Raw genomic sequence first — 20057 nt, 5'->3', positions numbered from 1 at the left:
TGAATAACCTTGGATTAAAAATCTAGGGAGCAAAGAGGGCATTTCTGCCTAGTTCACCAAAATTGAACACAACTTTTATGTTCCATTTGTCACTAATAATTTTAAATTATTCAGAATATTTATTTCCATGGTTAGAGAAAGACAAGACACTTGTACATTTGTATGTGTGTGTGTGTGTGTGTTATGTATTCACACTTGCTACTAAGATCATTCTGTAACCTGTTTTGCTTCTTTGAAGCTATTAATAAAAATGATTAAGCCAGTGACTAAGTTGAAAGTTCAGTTAAAATAAATTTTGATTAGAAAAATGAAGAGAAATCAAAATGGTAGTAGATATTAACAATATCTGAATTAGACTTTAAAATAAGAAAATATAATTTATTAGTTTTAAGGATGTAAAGGAGCAAATATCAGTCTACAAGCACTGGCCTGTGTAACACCTAACAACAAAATATATATATACACACACACACACATATATGTAGTTCTTATTAAATAATAGTTTCAATGTTAAGTTTTTGCTTATAACTGTAGAAAATATTGTAAGAAAATATATCTAAGGACACAAAACTATCCAAAAAAAAAAAAAAAAAAAAAAAAAGAGATCTGAAGAAAATGCAGTTTGATCTCAAAATGTTTTTCCAGAAAAACAATAAAAAACATGTTTGTTGTCTAACTTATTTAATTCAATTGTAATCAACATTTTTCCAAGAAGCTTGTGTTTGAACTAAAACAATGAAAAGAACAGTAAGGAGAAATCAGAAATTAAACAATATACAAAACTATATATATAGTAAATCAAAACTAAACTAAGAACAAAGGAACAGAATGTAGACTAGCTTCAGCCACATACATAAACTTTTAAGTGCTACCACAAACAATAATGTAAGTAAAAATATAAACAAACACAATGAAAAGAAAATTAAGGACAATAATAGTCTGAGGAAAATGTCATAATGTTTTATAACATTAGAAGAATGCTAATAATGGGCAGAAATTTAAGAGTGAAAAATGAAGACTAATGTAACAATGACATCCCCAGTGAAATGAGCTTGTTAGGATAAGAGTGGAAAGAGAGCAAACTTGGAACTTCAAAGAGCAGTAACTAGACAAGTAAGATGACCCCTGGGATGTCCAGTATGGCTGAGAAAGAGGAGGCAATTCAATGCTGTATATGTGGGCACTGGTATATGAATTATGGTGTTCTTTCTTGCTCCTCCAGAACTAGGTTAGTAGGCAAGACAACCACCCACTCTTATTCAATTAGTACATATGTTTACCAGGTGAATGGCTTTTTTGCTTAGAGGTTGCTAGCTTGTGAGGTATACAATCTGAGTATGACTTTAGCAACCCAATAACTCTTTTTAAAGCAGAATGGAAATATTTAACAAAAGCACTGAAATATTTGTACTCTTTGTCATGTAATGTCACTATAAATTTTATAAAGGACAATGATAGAACAAAGGTATTAAACATGAACTTGAGGATTATACAATGGTTAAAAATAAAGAACACAGCAGATACAGAATATTACCAGTGAAAACAATATAATATATATACTTTGAAAGCAACGATGTAAAAATATACACACAAATGGAAGGTAACTAATTCTGAGATAGCAAAACTATTACAGAATGTTTTCAAAATGTTCAAAATGATTTTGAAAATCTCAAGAAAAGTCACCATTCTTAAATGTTTAAATATCCCAGCTTAATACTTCTTAAATTATTTACTTGCTTAAAAATCCTTTTACCAGTTATAGCAAAGATAAATTTTTGATGAGTTGTTAATAATCATGAATTTCAAATTAATAATAAGGTTTTACTATATGCTAGTGATTTACTTCTGCAAGCTTATACTTAATAAAACATTCATAAATCTTTTCTTGGAATTTTAACAAGGCTATTTGTAAAGGGTATTCACAAATATATTTCACTATATAATGGAGAATGTACAAAATCATCTGTCAGTGTGTGAAGTTAGTATCAGAACTTACATTATCTGTGATTTTAATTTCCATAATAAGAAGTTAAGCTTTACCAGTGTTTAATACATGAAAATGATACTGATTAATTTTATGTGTCAATTTGACTAGGCCATACTACCTAGATATTTGGTCAAACACCAGTCAAGCTGTCCCTGTGAAGTATTCTACTTTTGTTTTTAAGGATAAAATTAACATTGAAATCAGTAGTCTTTGAATAAAACATATTGCCCTCTATAATGTGGATAGGTCTCATCCAATCAGTTGCTGGCCTTTAGAGAAAAAAACTGAAGTTGACCAAGGAAGAAGGAATTCTACCTCCAGAATGCCTTCAGACTCAAGTGGCAACATCGACTGTTTCCTGGCTCTCCAGCTTGTCTTGCAGATTTCAAATTTGGCAACCCCTGTAATCAGGAGGCCAATTCCTTAAAACCTCTCTGATGTGTATGTGTATACATATCCTATTGCTTCTGTCCCTCTGAAGAACCCTGAATAATGCCTTACCCCCACATAGTACCTATAATAGTTAAGAATCTCATTTGTTATGTAGCGTGACCCAAGGGACAAGGAGGAGTTCCAAAACATGAAGAACAAACACAGTGGCATTCCTACTATTTGTTCGCTTGCAACGTACTACAATATACTGGATTTCTTTACCCACGGTTAAGTGAATAGACTAAATTACTGTTTTTTTTTGTTTTGTTTGTTTTTCTTTTTGGTGCTGGGAATTGAACCTAGGGCCTTATGCTTGCAAGGCAAGCACTCTACCAACTGAGCTATATCCCCAGTCCAAATTACTGATTTTAATTAAAAAACGCCTTGTGAAAAAGTATATAAGATTCGGCAAAGAAACTGACACAAATGAAATGGAATTTTTTAAAAAAACTGTAAGACATCAGATACTTCCTATTTCTCTTCCTTTGTAAAAACACCTTTTGCTAAATTGAAGAAAAAAATGTCTAGAGCAGATCTGACAAGGAAGAAAAAAAATCAAAATTATAAAGACTGCTAACATGGACTTATACTTTCCCATGACCTTGTCCTTAGTATTATGTCCTAAGAAATTGGTAACAACATAGGAAAGTTATCCTGCTTACTATTTTTAAAAAGTGCTTATTCAACTATCTTCATCTGTTATTTATGATGAACAACTTGTTGGCAACCTTATTGTAGTAGTTTTTAATAACCCAAAGTTCTGTGGTAGGCTGTGATTCTTTAACAAAGGGCAGGGGTCTAGTGACTAGTCAGAGTATATTTTATAATTAATAAAAATCTTATAAGACAATACAGACTTATCTGTCTTAAAGTGTCTTATTAAATACAATTTCTAGACAGGATTATTTGTCATGATCATTAGTAATTACTACAGATAAATAGGACTCTTGCCTCTATTAAATATACCTGTCTTTTTGGATGTACTGCTTTTCTTTAAAACAGCTGATCTCTTCTCTTACTCTCACTGTTAATATATTCTGATCCTTCTGTCTTCTTAAGGTTTTTAATCTGCATCTGCTATACTTATATTCTTCTCTTTTATTCATGCTCTTCATTTCTGTGTTTGAAGCACCAAATCCATGGCAGTTACTTGAATTGATCTCCTTTATACTCAGGGTATTTAAATATAAGGAGGCTGCAACTGAATCTACTATAAGGAGACCTATAGTAGACAGAGATATTAGATTATTGATGTTTTCTAAAGATATAAAGTTTTCTTTTAAAAAGAAAAATCTTTTCTTGAATAATTTATTCAATATTTTAATCCTTCGGCTCCTTGGAATCAAACATAGTATCATATCATCTGATATATTTATGACCCATCCTACTCTAAATACTTTGGGCCATATCACCTTACTCAATGGTACACTGAACTGAAGGTATTTGGGGTAAAAAGAAAACAAAGGAAACAAAATACTATTCATTTTCTGTTGTTTCTAACCTCAATTAAGTCACTTTCATGTTATAAAGTCAGAGTTAATGATGAGAGTGTCACTATTGGGAATTTGTGTTAAAATTAACCCTAAAGTCTCTTCTAACAGAGAATTCATTCACTAAATTACTGGTGTTTTATATGCAAGGCTTCTGTGCTAGGTTTGGGGGATATATCAGAAAATAACAGTTCAGACATCTGTTCTCATAGAGCTTTACAATCTAATACAGTGGTGTGGAAAGCTGCAATGGTTAAAAAGATTATAATGCCCACTGGGCTATTTACTAAATAAAGAACCAAGGCTTTCAGAAGTCTCTAACCCTTTCATAATTTCTCATTCACTATTAAGGCCTAAGGAAAACCTGGCATTTAGATATAGGTTCTTGTGATTTTACGAGAATGGATTAACTTACTTAGACTACTGTGGATTCTGTTAAATACAAGACTTTCCCAGGTTTTCAAAGCTGCTCCTATCTGATTGTAAGTATGTATTCAATCTACAGTTAATCCATAACAGTACAAAGAACTTTGGAGGAGGGTAGGCTTTTCCTCTTGAATGGTTCTAAAAGCAAGTAAAATTGCTTAAAGGCTTTGTGATAGAGTGATATGACAATCTCTGAAATATTTGACTACTTCATAGTCACATTTACAGTCTAAAAGTTCTATGTTGTGACCACTATCACTTCTGGCTTAGTTAAAAATTCACACAGGTAACAATAGTTCTTTGAAATAAAAAATGCACCTCAGAGAAATGAGGTAGGAAAGAACCCAGATAGCTAAGGTTCTTCAACAACTTGTGTATTTTAAAGGTGATTCCCTCCATAGGTTTACATTTCATTTTTGGTTAAGTTCTTAAGACCACACTCTTAATTTTAAAACATGGCATTATCTAGAAGCACAACAATTATGTCAAACTTAATTATGTCTATATTTTCTTTCATTTACTCAAAAACATACTGGTACTATGTGCCAGTCATTTTATAGCTTTAAATGATACAATAATAAACATTATAAAGTTACTGTACTTAAATTTACACAGCAGGAGTATAATTTAGGTAATTGTTATATAAATTTATGAATTATTTTCACATGCCTTTCCATACAGACAGCTGAACTGAGGGAGGATGGGACAATATTGCAGGAAAACATCACGAAATTCGGTGGAACATTATGACTAATCTATAAAGAAGTCTGCTTTGAATTTGGTAGATCCAGGACTAGGTAGTCTTCTCTGGCCAAGTGAAAAACAGAGGAAGAGAGCCAGGGAAGGAAGGGAATAATGCTCCAGTGGTCTGGTGAAAATCAAAGTGGTCAAGAGGGCTTCAGCTCCTACTGCATCTCTTTCAAGAGAAGCTGCTCCCTTAAGCTTTATACTGTAAGATTTATTTTATTTTTATTGTTTTGGTAGTGGGGATTGAATCCAGGGGCACTTTACCCCAGCTACATACCCAGGGATTTTTATTTTTTATTTTGAGAAAGGGTCTTGCTAAGTTGCTGAGGCTGGCCTTGAACTTTAGATCCTCCTGCCTCAGCTACCTGAGTTGCTGAGCTTACAGGCATGTGCCACCACATCCAGTCATCACGAAAAGTTCAGACTCAAAACCCAATGAGTCAAAAGATTCAAATCTCATTTTCCACTCTAGGTCTAGAGATGCTGTGTAAACCTGAGTATTAGGTCTCAAGGAGTTTTATATATCTTTTCTTTGTTTTATAATCAGCAATAGTTTTTATAGTTATCCATCCTTTCTTACCTGTTTTCCCTCTCCTTTCAACATGCTTTCAAACAATCTTATCACCATACTTTGTCAAAAGAATGAGATTATAAGCAAAGTGGGAAGTCATTAAATACCAGATGAAGGTATTTAAAAACTGAAGTTCATGTTTTTCCCTACATATGTCACTATAAAGTGCACTTGTTTTTGCAAAGTCCATCATTTTATACACATAAATGGAAAATTAAAATTATGCCAGAGATAAAGGCTTGATTGTCAGGCTCAACAAAATTGAGACAAAGATAAAATTCATGAAGGCTGCTTGAGGTTGTAAATATTCCACCTCTGGATCCAAGATGGCGGACTAGAAGGTGACTGCATCTCCAGTTGCTCCAGAACCCAGGATTCAAGAAGGGGAGGCATTGAGACACTCAGACCAAAATAGAACCACAGGGGGAGTCTCCCCCACTGGGTGAAGCTCGGCCCGGGTGGCAGGCCTGGATTCTGGCGGCTTATTAGAGTAAGGCAGGGCAGCTAGAGTCTCCCCCAGGCAGCCCTGAGCACTCCGATGGTGGGCTCCTCCCACAGGGCCAGATTCTCCAGCTTCTCGGAGTAGGCCCCCCAGTGAGAGCCTTTCTGCACAGAACCAACTCCAAGTCCCTGAGCCAGTGCTCGGAGAGATCCAGCTCGCACACAGGTTGCTTCAGAGACCAGGACAGGGCAGCCAGGGACTTCCCCAAGCAGCCCGGCTACCTGCGGGGGGGAAGAGCCTTTCTAGGTTAGCTTCTCGGAGCACACCGCCCAGTGAGAGCCTTTCTACACAGAGCCAGCCACAAGTCCCCAAGCCAGCGGAGACCTCCGACCCGCAAGCAGCCTCTGGGAGGAGGGCAGGGCAGCCAGAGACCTCTCCAGGTCTCTCTCCCTGGAACCAGTAGAGGACTAGGGGCAGCATTCGTCGGAAGCACTGCATTATCAAGTTACTCGAAGACTTCAGGCTACTGAAGGCTGGGAGGTGATACACTGGAAATCTACAGGGACACTATAAGCCAACAGAGGAAATCTGCAATATCACAGAGTCCCACTGACATCTGATCAATATGAGAAAACAAGGGAAGAAAATGTCCCAAAAAACCTAGATACTATATCAATAAAACTCAATGACAGCAAAGAAGAAGAAATGTCAGAAAGGGAGTTCAGAATGTACATAATTAAAACAATCAGGGAAGCAAATGAGGAGACGAAAGAACAAATGCAGGCATTGGAGGAGATGAAAGAGCAAATGCAGGCATTAAAAGATTGCACCAATCAACAGTTAAAAGAGCAAATACAGGAAGCAAGAGATCATTTCAATAAAGAGTTAGAGATACTGAAAAAAAAACAAACAGAAATCCTTGAAAGGAAGGAAACAATAAACCAAGTTAAAAACTCCATAGGAAGCATAACCAATAGGATAGAACACCTGGAAGACAGAACCTCAGATATTGAAGATAAAATATTTAATCTTTAAAACAAAGTTGACCAAACAGAAAAGATGGTAAGACATCATGAACAGAATCTACAAGAATTATAGGATATCATGAAAAGGCCAAATTTAAGAATTATTGGGATTGAGGAAGGCTTAGAGAAACAAACCAAAGGAATGAACAATCTATTCAATGAAATAATATCAGAAAATTTCCCAAATCTGAAGAATGAAATGGAAAACCAAGTACAAGAGGCTTATAGGACTCCAAATATACAAAATTACAACAGACCCACACCAAGGCACATTATTATGAATATACCTAACATACAAAATAAAGAAAATTTTAAAGGCCGCGAGAGAAAAAAATCAAATTACATTCGGGGGAAACCAATAAGAATATCAGCAGATTTTTTCAATCCAGACCCTAAAAGCTAGAAGGGCCTGGAACAATATTTACCAAGCCCTGAAAGAAAACCGATGCCAACCAAGAATCTTATACCCAGCAAAACTTACTTTCAGATTTGACGATGAAATAAGATCCTTCCATGATAAACAAAAGCTACAGGAATTTACAAAAAGAAAGCCAGCATTACAGAACATTCTCAGCAAAATATTCTATGAGGAAGAGATGAAAAGCAATGATGCAAATCAGCAACGGGAGGAACTAGCCTAAAGGAATAGCCAAATAAAGGAAAAACCAAATCATGGCAAAAAACAAAAATGAGTCCAATGACTGGGAATACAAATCATATCACAATAATAACCCTGAATGTTAATGGCCTGAACTCATCAATCAAAAGACATAGACTGGCAGATTGGATTAAAAAGAAAAATCCAACAATATGCTGCCTGCAAGAGGCTCATCTCATAGAAAGAGATACCCATAGACTAACGGTGAAAGGATAGGAAAAAACATACCATGCACACGGACACAGCAAAAAAGCTGGAGTATCCATCCTCATTTCAGATAATGTGGACTTCAAGCCAAAACTAGTCAGAAGGTATAAAGAAGGACATTACATACTGCTTAAGGGAAGCATAAATCAGCAAGACATAACAATCATAAATATCTATGTCCCAAACATTGACTCATCTATGTATGTGAAACAAATCCTTCTCAATTCCAGAAATCAAATAGACCACAACACAATAATACTAGGCGATTTTAACGAACCTCTCTCACCACTGGATAGATTGTCCAAACAAAAATTGAATAAACAAACCATAAATCTCAATAACACAATCAACAATTTAGACTTAACCGACTTATATAGAATATACCATCCAACAAAGAACGAATACACTTTCTTCTCAGCAGCACATGAATCCTTCTCTAAAATAGACCATGTTTTATGCCACAAAGCTACTGTTAGTAAATACCAGATTATAGAGATACTACCTTGTACTCTATCAGATCAAAATGGATTGAAATTAGAAATAAATGACAGAATAAAAAACAGAAACTTCTCCAATACTTGGAGATTAAATAATACACTATTATATGATGAATGGATAACAGAAGACATCAGGAGGGAAATTAAAAAATTCTTAGAAGTAAACGAGAACAATGACACATCATATAAAAATCTCTGGGACACTATGAAAGCAGTACTTAGAGGAAGATTTATTTCATGGGGCGCATTCAACAAAAGAAGTAGAAATCAACAAATAAACGACTTAACACTACAGCTCAAAGCCCTAGAAAAAGAAGAGCAGACCAACACCAAAAGTAGTAGAAGACAGGAAATAGTTAAAATCAGAACCGAAATCAACGAAATTGAAGCAAAAGAAACAATCGGAAAAATTAACAAAATAAAGAGCTGGTTCTTTGAAAAAATAAACAATATTGATAAACCCTTAGAAACACTAACAAAGAGAAAGAGGGAGAAAACTCAAATTACTAAAATTCAGAATGAACAAGGAAATATCACAACAGACACGAGTGAAATACAAAACATAATTAGAAGCTATTTTGAAAATCTATTCTCCAACAAAACAGAAAACCTCGAAGACATCAACAAGTCTCTACAGACATATGAATTACCTAAACTGAACAAGGAGGACACACACAAATAAATCAATTTCAAGCAATGAAATAGAAGAGGTCATCAAAAGCCTACCAACAAAGAAAAGTCCGGGACCAGATGGGTTCTCAGCCGAGTTCTACAAAACCTTTAAAGAAGAGCTCATTCCAATACTTCTCAAAGTATTCCATAAAATAGAAGAGGAGGGAACCCTCCCAAACTCATTCTATGAAGCCAATATCACCCTGATACCTAAACCAGACAGAGACACATCAAGGAAAGAAAATTTCAGACCAATATCCTTAATGAACATTGACGCAAAAATTCTCAACAAAATTTTAGCAAATCGCATACAAAAATATATTAAAAAGATATTGCACCACGATCAAGTGGGTTTTATCCCAGGGATGCAAGATTGGTTCAACATTCGGAAGTCAATAAATGTCATTCACCATATCAACAGACTAAAAGTTAAGAATCACATGATTATTGCAATAGATGCAGAAAAAGCATTCAATGAAATATAGCATCCCTTCATGCTCAAAACACTAGAAAAAATTGGGGTAGTGGGATCATTCCTTAACATTGTAAAGGCCATCTACGCCAAGCGCATGGCCAGTATCATTCTAAATGGTGAAAAACTGAAAGCATTCCCCCTAAAATCTGGAACAAGGCAGAGATGCCCTCTTTCACCACGTCTATTCAACATCATTCTTGAGACTCTAGCCAGAGCAATTAGACAAACGAAAGAAATTAAAGGAATATGAATTGGAAAAGAGGAACTCAAACTATCCCTTTTCACTGATGACATGATTATATATTTAGAGGAACCTGGAAATTCCACCAGAAAACTCTTAGAACTCATAAGTGAATTCAGTAAAGTAGCAGGTTACAAGATCAATGCTCATAAATCCAATGCATTTTTATACATAAGTGATGAATCTTCAGAAAGAGAAATTAGGAAAACTACCCCATTCACAATAGCATCGAAAAAAATAAAATACTTGGGAATCAATCTCACAAAAGAGGTGAAAGACCTCTACAATGAGAACTACAGAACACTAAAGAAAGAAATTAAAGAAAACCTTACAAGATGGAAAGATCTCCCATGTTCTTGGATAGGCAGAATTAATATTGTCAAAATATTACCAAAATACTACCAAAAGTGCTATACAGATTCAATGCAATTCCAATTAACATCCCAATGACATACCTTACAGAAATAGAACAAGCAATCATGAAATTCATCTGGAAGAATAAGAAACCCAGAATAGCTAAAGCAATCCTCAGTAGAAAGAGCGAAGCAGGGGGTATCGCAACACCAGATCTTCAACTCTATTACAAAGCAATAGTAACAAAAACAGCATGGTATTGGTACCAAAATAGACAGGTAGATCAATGGTACAGAATAGAGGACATGGACACAAACCCAAATAAATACAATTTTCCCATACTAGACAAAGGTGCTAAAAATATGCAATGGAGAAAAGATAGCCTCTTCAACAAACGGTCCTGGGAAAACTGGAAAACCATATGCAACAGAATGAAATTAAACCCCTATCTGTCACCCTGCACAAAACTCAACTCAAAATGGATCAAGGACCTCAGAATCAGACCAGAGACCCTGCATCTTATAGAAGAAAAAGTAGGTCCAAACCTTCACCTTGTTGGCTTAGGATCAGACTTCCTTAACAGGACTCCCATAGCCCAAGAAATAAAAGCAAGAATCAACAACTGGGATAGATTCAAACTAAAAAGCTTTCTCTCAGCAAAGGAAACTATCAGTAATGTGAAGAGACAGCCTACAGAGTGGGAGAATATCTTTGCCACTCATACTTCAGATAGAGCACTAATTTCCAGAATCTATAAAGAACTCAAAAAACTCTACACCAAGAATACAAATAATCCAATCAACAAATGGGCTAAGGAAATGAACAGACACTTCACAGAAGAAGATATACAAGCAATCAACAGATATATGAAAAAATGTTCAACATCTCTAGTAATAAGAGAAATGCAAATCAAAACTACCCTAAGATTTCATCTCACCCCAATTAGAATGGCGATTATCAAGAATACAAGCAACAATAGGTGTTGGCGAGGATGTGGGGAAAAAGGTACACTCATACATTGCTAGTGGGGTTACAAATTAGTGCAGCCACTCTGGAAAGCAGTATGGAGATTCCTCAGAAAGCTTGGAATGGAACCACCGTTTGACCCAGCTATCCCACTCCTTGGCCTATACCCAAAGGACTTAAAATGCGTACTACAGAGATAGAGCCACATCAATGTTCATAGCTGCTCAATTCACAATAGCCAGATTGTAGAACCAACCTACATGCCCTTCAGTTGATGAATGGATAAAGAAACTGTGGCATATGTATACAATGAAATATTACTCCGCCATGAAGAATGATAAAATTATGGCATTTGCAGGCAAATGGATGAAATTGGAGAATATCATGCTGAGATAAGCCAATCTCAAAAAACTAAAGGACGAAGGATCTCGCTGATAAGCGGATGAGGACATATAATGGGGGTAAGAGGGATTAGTGTTAGGGTTAGGATTAGGTTTAAGGTTGGGGATAAGGAGGGTGGTAAGAATGGAGGAAGGACTGTATAGAGGGAAAAGAGGGGTAGCAGGGGTGGGGGCAGGGGAAAAATAACAGAATAAATCAAACATTGCCCTATGTAAATTTATGATTTTTAATAAAAAAAATAAAATAAAAATAAAAAACTTTAATCTGGCAAAAAAAAATTCCACCTCTCAAAATTATAAAATCATGTAACGGAGAATCATGTAACTTAAAATCATGTAACAGAGAAGAAAAAAACTGCAACTGTATACTTAATTTTATGAATATTACAAAACGTGTAACATACTAGAAATATACCATTACTAATTCTATTTAAAGCATGAGTATAATTAAGAATTCTCTTCTGTCCTTATAGCTGTCCAACTTTTATATTATTCCCTGACTCCTATAAAAACATTTCTCAGGAATTCATTATGCATGAAAAGGCGCAATCTGCATACAGAGAAATTATAGTTTCTTAGTTCACTAAGAGTTTAACCAATCTATTCCAAATTTTTTCCTTACTATGGTACAGAATAAGCATTTCTATATTTCCAATCTGAGATGATGCCACAAGTAGAAAATTCTACAGCTGCCCTCATGAAATGGATCATAGTTAAAGGCACAAAATTATTAGAAGTGTACAAAATCATTTCCAGACTATGTGTATAAAGTACATATGTAACAAGAATTTCATGTTTAGATTTGGGTAACATCCCTAAAATATCTCATGATTCTGCAAATATTCCAAATTCTGAAATAGTTCTGGTTGTAAACATTTAGATAAGGAATATTCAACCTATGATTTTTGTATGAAAAAATTAAAAAATGATGTACTGAATACTGGATAATTTGTAAAACATGGAATGTTTCTGAGAAGTTAAGATCTTCTTTTCCTATATGCAGCAGAAAAGAATTGGTTTTAAATAAAATGTAAGCCAATTAGTTTGTTTACCAAATACTATTTAAAAATAAAATACAAAATTAGAGCATTGCTTTAAGAATACTTAAAACTTGCAAACTATTGTGTATCTGAGTAAGCAACCAACAATAGCAACACAGAAATATGAAGGTGAAGGTTTCATAAACTAAGTCATTTGTAACTTTACATACATTTATTACTCTTCATATTATGCTTTGTGCTTTTGAAAAAAAAACTTTTCTTTTTCTATTTTTCTCATTACCTAGCATAGAGAGCTAGAATATATTAAGTAGCATTTAGCAAATATTACTTTTTGAATGACTAAACTCTTTTTTTAAATGTTCTGATTGCTGAATCACGTCATATTTCATTCACTGGCCATGGGTTTTTCTGCTCTTAAATTACATCTTTTTAGTCAAAATACTGTTTGTAATTTTTACATTCTATGCTTTTTCTGTATCTATCTTATTGGCTTGGCAAAAAGGTAAATTTTTGGGTCAAGATGTTCATTTACCTGTGTTTGTCTTTTATTTAAATATATCTCACTTGTCATTTATCAGTGAGTTCTATTATGTGTTTTACAGTTAAGATCATCATAAAGTTTATAGTAAAAACTGGGACATTTTGGAAAATAAAAGAGCACTAGTAAACATAAACTCAGACTGTATGAAACAGGGCAAGTGGTCATGGTATTTTTAGGCAACGTAAGAAAATAAAAATTATAGCACAAATTGATGGTTAAGCAATTTCACCAGTTAAAGTACATCTTACTGACATTCCCTCCTAATATTTGAGAATAATTCTTCATTGCCTTTTTAGTTAGAAACATTCAACTGTGTTCAATGTACTCTAACATGAAATATACTTCATCTGAATTTTCTGAAAATTAACATTATATGTCTGGCATAAATAGCTATAATCTACACAGTGTTATCCTTAAATATAACAATTTTCACAGCAATAATTTTGATTCTCATGTCAAAATGCTATGATGAATGAGTTGTATTTATCAAAATTCAAGTGATTTAAGAAAAAAATACAAGGAAAAATAAGTACCATCACACTCCAACACCCATATACAATTACTAAACGTCCGCTGAAATTCAATGCCAATATACTTTAATTAATTAGGAAAGATGCATTTACTAGTGGAAAATTGAAATGACAGAATCTGGGTAAAATCAGTGATTAAATTTTCTTCTTAATTATAGATCAGAAATACTTAACTACAAAGAAGCACAAATTTTAAGGCAGACCTTAAAATACTTCTTTTGGAGTGGTCCTGAATAGAAAAGTTTTATTAAGAAAGGGATCCTCATGGGGATACAAAGAGATAATTAAAGTTGCAGCACTAATACAACCTTCTCTTCAACCAACCTAAATTTTTATTTTTACATATATATAACATATATATACATACATATATATATATACATATGCTTTAGCTAACTGCTACTGTGTCTTCTAACTCTGTTAATGCTTTTGTATTAGCATAAAATGAATTCATTTTATTTAGATGGCTCAAAATAATGAAAGATTTACTCTACAGGAATACATAAAGTAAATGTGTGTTATAGTTAGTTTGGGAGAATGCGATATCTGAATTTCTTTCTAAACAATATCTTCTCTTAACCTTTCCACTTACTATCACAATTCTCGTAAGATTTTCATTACTCTGTAAATCTCCCACTTGAACTTCAAAGCACTGAAATTTACTTGCCACCCTCAACATTGCACTAATCCCTCAAGGTCAATGACTTCTTAATCATTAAATCCAAGAAAATCCTCTTAATCTTTATCCTGAAAACAGTAATTTGTTAGTTTAAAAGAAAACTCCAAAGGCTCCAATTCCTAAATTATCTTGCTATAATCTTGCATAAGTCTCATTAGCTTTATTTTCTTCATTAGCTCAAATTCAATTTAATTATAATTACTAAAGTAATAGTCAACCTTGTTTCATAAGAGTAAATCTTTAATAGTTGGGGACATAGTTAGTAAAACCATACTAAGAAAAATTTTTGAAATGCTTTAACTCTTCCTAAGAAAACACATTTAGTTTATGAATTCTTCAGACAGAATTTCTTTCAGTAGAAAATACCTTGTGATCATCATTTTACTTTTTATAACAGTCTGGATTATGGTATTTGTCTCATGAAGATTTGCCAATTGAGTTAGTACTCAAATATTTTGAACCTATACAATCATCATTATTTTCATTTTCCACAGCTAATGCTCTGGGTCTTTGTAAGAAGGCTCAGGGATTTGTGGTTTCCATATATGATTTTTCTCATTTATTTTAAATAGCTAGAAGACTACAACATATTATTTTATTGTTTACAGAAGAAAAAAAGCCTCCCACATCTATTGCTTGAGCAAGTGCTAAAACTGAGAAAAAAACTATCTTCCTAACCTAAAAAAAAAAAAAAAAAAAAAAGGAGCAACTGCTAAATATAGACTATTTGCTTCTGCTTATTTATAATCTTTAGTATACTTTTTTTTTTTAATCAAGAAAAACCTAGGGAGGAAAATGTTACAATTTTGGAATTGGTCATTAACATTACTTCTCAAAATACAGCTTCAAAAATTTATATCATTCACTATTTTAAATGAGACTTGATATTTGGTATCAAGATTTGGTATTTATAGTCACAAATTTATCACATTAACATTTTAACAAACTAAATGAAGAACTTTACATGCAAATTCAATTTTTTATATATATATATATATATATTTCAGTATATACCTTTTGATAAATATGTAAACCATTTCCTACCAAAAGCAAATCACTGTCCTCCTTTACCACTGTAACATCTTTTGCTCACTAGGCTCACTTTCAACATTAAAAAGCCACCCATAATAAAAATCATGCTCAAATAAACAACCGCTAACTAAAACTTAAAAAACAAAAAAAGTAGAAAGCATTTTAAAAGGTACACAAGTTAGGCACACCTGTAATCCCAGTGACTAGGGAGGCTGAGGCAGGAGGATAGTAAGTTCAAAGGCAGCCTCAGTAACTTAGCAAGGACCTAAGTAGCTTAGTGAGACCCTGTCTCAAAAGAAAAATAAAAAGGGCTGGTGATGTCATTCAGAGGTAAAGAGTCCTTGGGTTCAATTCCTGGTACCAAGAAACAAAAACAAAAACAAATACACAAAATCGTTTTTCAACTATTATAAACTTAGTTGGCAAAACGAGCATTAATATATCTAAGTACGTCCTCTCCATTAGATATTATCTATCACTGTGTATTATATTCCCTCTGTCATAAACCCTTAAAAATATGTCAAAAATCTTATGTCCTATGGCAGAATGGAAATAAGTGTCATGGTAAGACTGTAGGATTGACAAGATTATCTGATATTCTTCACAGTTTTCCTTTGGCTTGTTGCCACCACCCCTTTTCTCTTTTTCTCTACTAATTAACTAATGCTTTAGTCAGCTTTTCTCACCACTGTGACTAAAAGATCTGACCAGCACAATTGTAAAGGAGGAAAAGTTTATTTGGGGGTTCATAGTTCCAGAAGGCTGGCTCCATTTCTCTGGGCTCGAGGTAAAGCAGGACATCATGGCTGAAGAGTGTGGCAGAGGAAAGCAGCTCACATGGTAACCAGAAAGCAGAGAGAGACTCCACTGGCCAGATACAAATATATACCCCAAAACCAATTCCCACAACCTCCAGCCACAACCGACCACTTCAGTTACCAGTGTCAATCCCTATCGGATAAGTCACTGATTGGATTAAGGCTCTCATGACCCAATCATTTTTCCTTTGAACCTTCTTACATTGCCTTACATGTGAGCTTTTGGGGGATGCTTCACATCCAAACCATAACAACTGAGTGTCAAGATAAATATAAAAACATGATTTTGCTATCTTAAATATGTCTTCCTTCTTTGCTTTCTTTACCCTGTCTTCTGTTTTTTCCCATCTGTCTGTTCTTCCACCAGAGAAACATGAGTTAAGTCCCTACTCCAATAACTATATGTGTCAAGTATACAATAACAATATGCATCCTGATTGTACAAATTGGTAGATCCTTAAGATCCCAATATTTAGGAAGGCAAATAATAAAAACAGACAATCCCTGAGGAAAAAAATAATAAAAGACAATAGTAAACGATCCCATTCATGCACTCTTAGTTGCTAGTAAGCTTAGAATCAAAATTGTATTCCTATTAATAGCATATATAATGGACACAAATAGTAGATGAGTTTCTTCTCTTATATTGACTGGTTAATTGTTTACTGGGGGTTCAACCTAGGGGGTGCTTTACATCCCAGTCCTTTTTATTTATTTTTTAAAAATCTGAGACAGGGTTTCAATAAATTCCAAGACTGGCCTTGAATTTAAGATCTTCTTATCTCAGACTCCCAAATTGCTGGAATTACAAGCATGTGCCATCATGCCCCAGTGGCTAATTGTTCATGGCTTTTATAATGCTATACAGAAAGGATTCTAGGGCCAAGGCCAGGATCTGTGAGAAGAATCCTATAACCAGTTACTATTTTTATTGCAGATTTTGGGAAGTATGATGACAACGTGCATGCCGTGCTTCTGCACAGCAAGTACTAGACATTCAGAGACTATGTTTTACTTTCTTGATTTCATATTAGTTTCCTTCTATTTTATGAATTAACTTTTTCTTGTTGTATTTTATATATCTGTTAGATAAATTTTGCCAGAACTCACCAGCATTGAAATTTTCATTTTCTTTACTCTTTATTGACACTATATAATAAAATGGCATCCCACTGTGTTAATATGCATTTCTAACAATTATATCAATGCTGGTGAGTTCTGGTAAAATTTATCTTGCCAGAAGCAATGAAATTAGTATCTTTCTGGAAAGAAAGGCAGTAATATCCACTTCTGGGAATTCATCTCAAGGTCATGCACGTTCATGTAGAAAGAGGCTTAATACTGAAATGAAACAACCTGAATATCCAAAGAAAGAATAACGTATATACAGCAAGATTCTTTCCATGATATTGGCCTTCAGAAAAGAGGGCCTAAACTTGTTAGAGTCCTACAAAGTCTCTATGCTATTGAGTCCTCTTAATTTCTTTACTTTGAACAACAGAGTCCTATTTGGGTAAAACTAACACTAGCCTGAAAGGATGTCAAACAATATAGGTTGGTTGCTTACTTAATGAGAAATCACCTAATGAACTTGGCTAAAAATAAGGCAGAGAAATTCAGCACAAACTTAGTAATTACACTTTGAGGTACAAGTTTTCTTTTTTTTCCCTTGTTGTACAGGGGGCTGAACATGGGGGCACTTTACCCCTGAGCTATATCTTCAGCCCTTTTTATTTTTTTATTCTGAGACAGGCTTCTCTAAGCCTGGCCTGGAACTTGTGATTCTCCTGCCTTGGTCTTTCCAGTCACTGGATTAAAGGTGTGCACCGCTGGGCCCCACACAGAGGTACAGCTTTTCAGTTGTAATTACTGAATGTTTTCCTAAAAAGATCATATTAAAAAGCAATACTCTCAGGTAAGTAGATGAATTCTCCCAGTTTCCTACTAGCCTTAGGCTTGTTTCTGTCACTAATAACCAAAGCATAACTTAATTCCCAAATATAGATTCAGTCATTATCTAATCATGTTTATATAATCAGTCAGGACAAATCAATGTTAATTCAGACTAGAAAAAGACGAGACTGATTTAGTACCTCAGAATTACATTTTGCTGGTCACATAGAAAATAAATGTATAAGTTTTCTCCTAATGACATTTTCAGAAAAAAAATTTAGAGAATTAGTATCATTGCTTCCTTAAATGTTTGGTAGATTTTACCATTAAAATGACCTAGGCCTGGTGCTTTCTATTTTGGAAGGCTATTAATGATTAATTCAATTTCTTTAACAGATATTCCTTTAAGATTATCTGTTATTCCTTGTGTGAATTTTAGCAGATTTCATCTCTTAAGAAATTGGCCCATTTCATCCAAGTTACAAATCTGTGGGCACACAAATGTTCATAATAGTCTTTTAGTATCCTTTCATCATCCATGAGATCAGTAGTGACAGGCCTCTTTCACTTCTAATATTCGTAATGTGTAAATTTGTACTTCCCCACTCCACCCCTGGCTAGTTTGGCTAGAGGTTTATTAGTTTTATCTATCCTTTCAAGGAACCAAATTTTGGTTCCACTGAATTTTCTCTATTCTTCTGTTTTCAATTTCATTGATTTCTGTTCTAATTTTTTATTATTTCGTTTCTTCTGCTTTCTCGGATTTAATCAATCTTTCTTTTTCAGTTTCCTAAGGTAGAAACTTATATTACTGATGTTTACATCTTTTCTTTTGTGTGTGTGTGTATGTGTGTGTGTATGTATCAATGCTATACATTTTCATGTCAGTACTGCTTTCACTATATAACACAAATTTGGTTAAGATGTATTTTCATTTTGTTCAAAATATTTTTAAATTGTTGAAATTTCTTATCTGTGTTATTTAGTCTACAAATATTTTGGTATTTTCTAGGTCTTTTTCTTTGATTTCTAGTTCGGTTTTCTTGTCATCTGAGAGCCTACTTTCTATGATGATCTATCTATCTTTTTAAACTTGTAAATGTATGTTTTATGGCCTAGAATATAGTCTGTTTTGAAAAAAACAAATACTTTAAAAGCATCAAGGTAAGTACTTACTTGTGACAATTACAAAATATATGTACCAGCTGAAAGTGGGGGTGGATCCAACTATCTTAATTTTAGAGGAATCACTAATTGGATTTTGGATTAAAATTCCCAGTCATCATAATACACATTTTAAAAATGCCATATTTCAATTTTAAGATATGGATGACTTAAAAGTAACTCTGGTGGCAACAAACATTGGGTTTTTAATTTAATATTCACGAAATATAAATGCAAAAATAAAAGGTAACTTTACTATGTGAACAGTTACTACTAAATCCAGAAATCAAAATGACTGAATAGATATTTTGAGATAAGATTGGATAAAAGATAAAATTTGCTATCTAAAGTCAGAACTAAATAGATTTGGAGATATACACATATATACATATATCTACACACACACACATGAACATATATATACATGAACATTTATATGTGTATATCTATGCATGAACATGTATATATATATATGATAATATCTGTGACTAAATAGAGTACATTTAGGGATTTCTATTTTCTGAAAATTGAGTATTGTGTTTGATTCAAGATTACTTTACATTTAAGTACAGTGGTAGATTTTTATGAAGAAAATTATGCAGAATGAGGTTTTTTGTTAGTTTTTATTTTTGGTGTTATTGGGGATTGAACCCAGGGGTACTCAACCTCAGCCAGTTTTTATTTTTTATTTGGAGATGGTCTCACTAAGTTGGCCAGCTTGGTCTTGAATTTGCACTTCCTGCTTCAGCCTCATGAGTCCTGAAACAACAGGCACAAGGTTTAAACTAAACGTTTTACTGGCGTAGGA

The 20057-nt window shown here is 33.8% G+C and overlaps 1 protein-coding gene and 1 long non-coding RNA gene across 2 annotated transcripts in view; both read right to left on the bottom strand.

Annotated features, from left to right (window-relative positions):
• Positions 1-20057, bottom strand: part of SAMTOR (S-adenosylmethionine sensor upstream of mTORC1) — an 87945-nt gene that overhangs the window by 29261 nt on the left and 38627 nt on the right. The window lies entirely within an intron of this gene.
• On the bottom strand, positions 2670-19661 carry LOC306668566. Its single transcript, XR_013765903.1, has 2 exons — positions 11877-19661; positions 2670-5966 (listed from the first exon to the last, which is right to left on the bottom strand). It is a non-coding gene; the product is annotated as an uncharacterized lncRNA (long non-coding RNA).

This window comes from Sciurus vulgaris (genome assembly GCF_902686455.1).
Source record: "Sciurus vulgaris genome assembly, chromosome: 8".
Lineage (NCBI taxonomy): Eukaryota > Metazoa > Chordata > Mammalia > Rodentia > Sciuridae > Sciurus > Sciurus vulgaris.
Note: the sequence above shows the minus strand (reverse complement) of the source record. Positions and strands in the feature narration are given on the sequence as shown.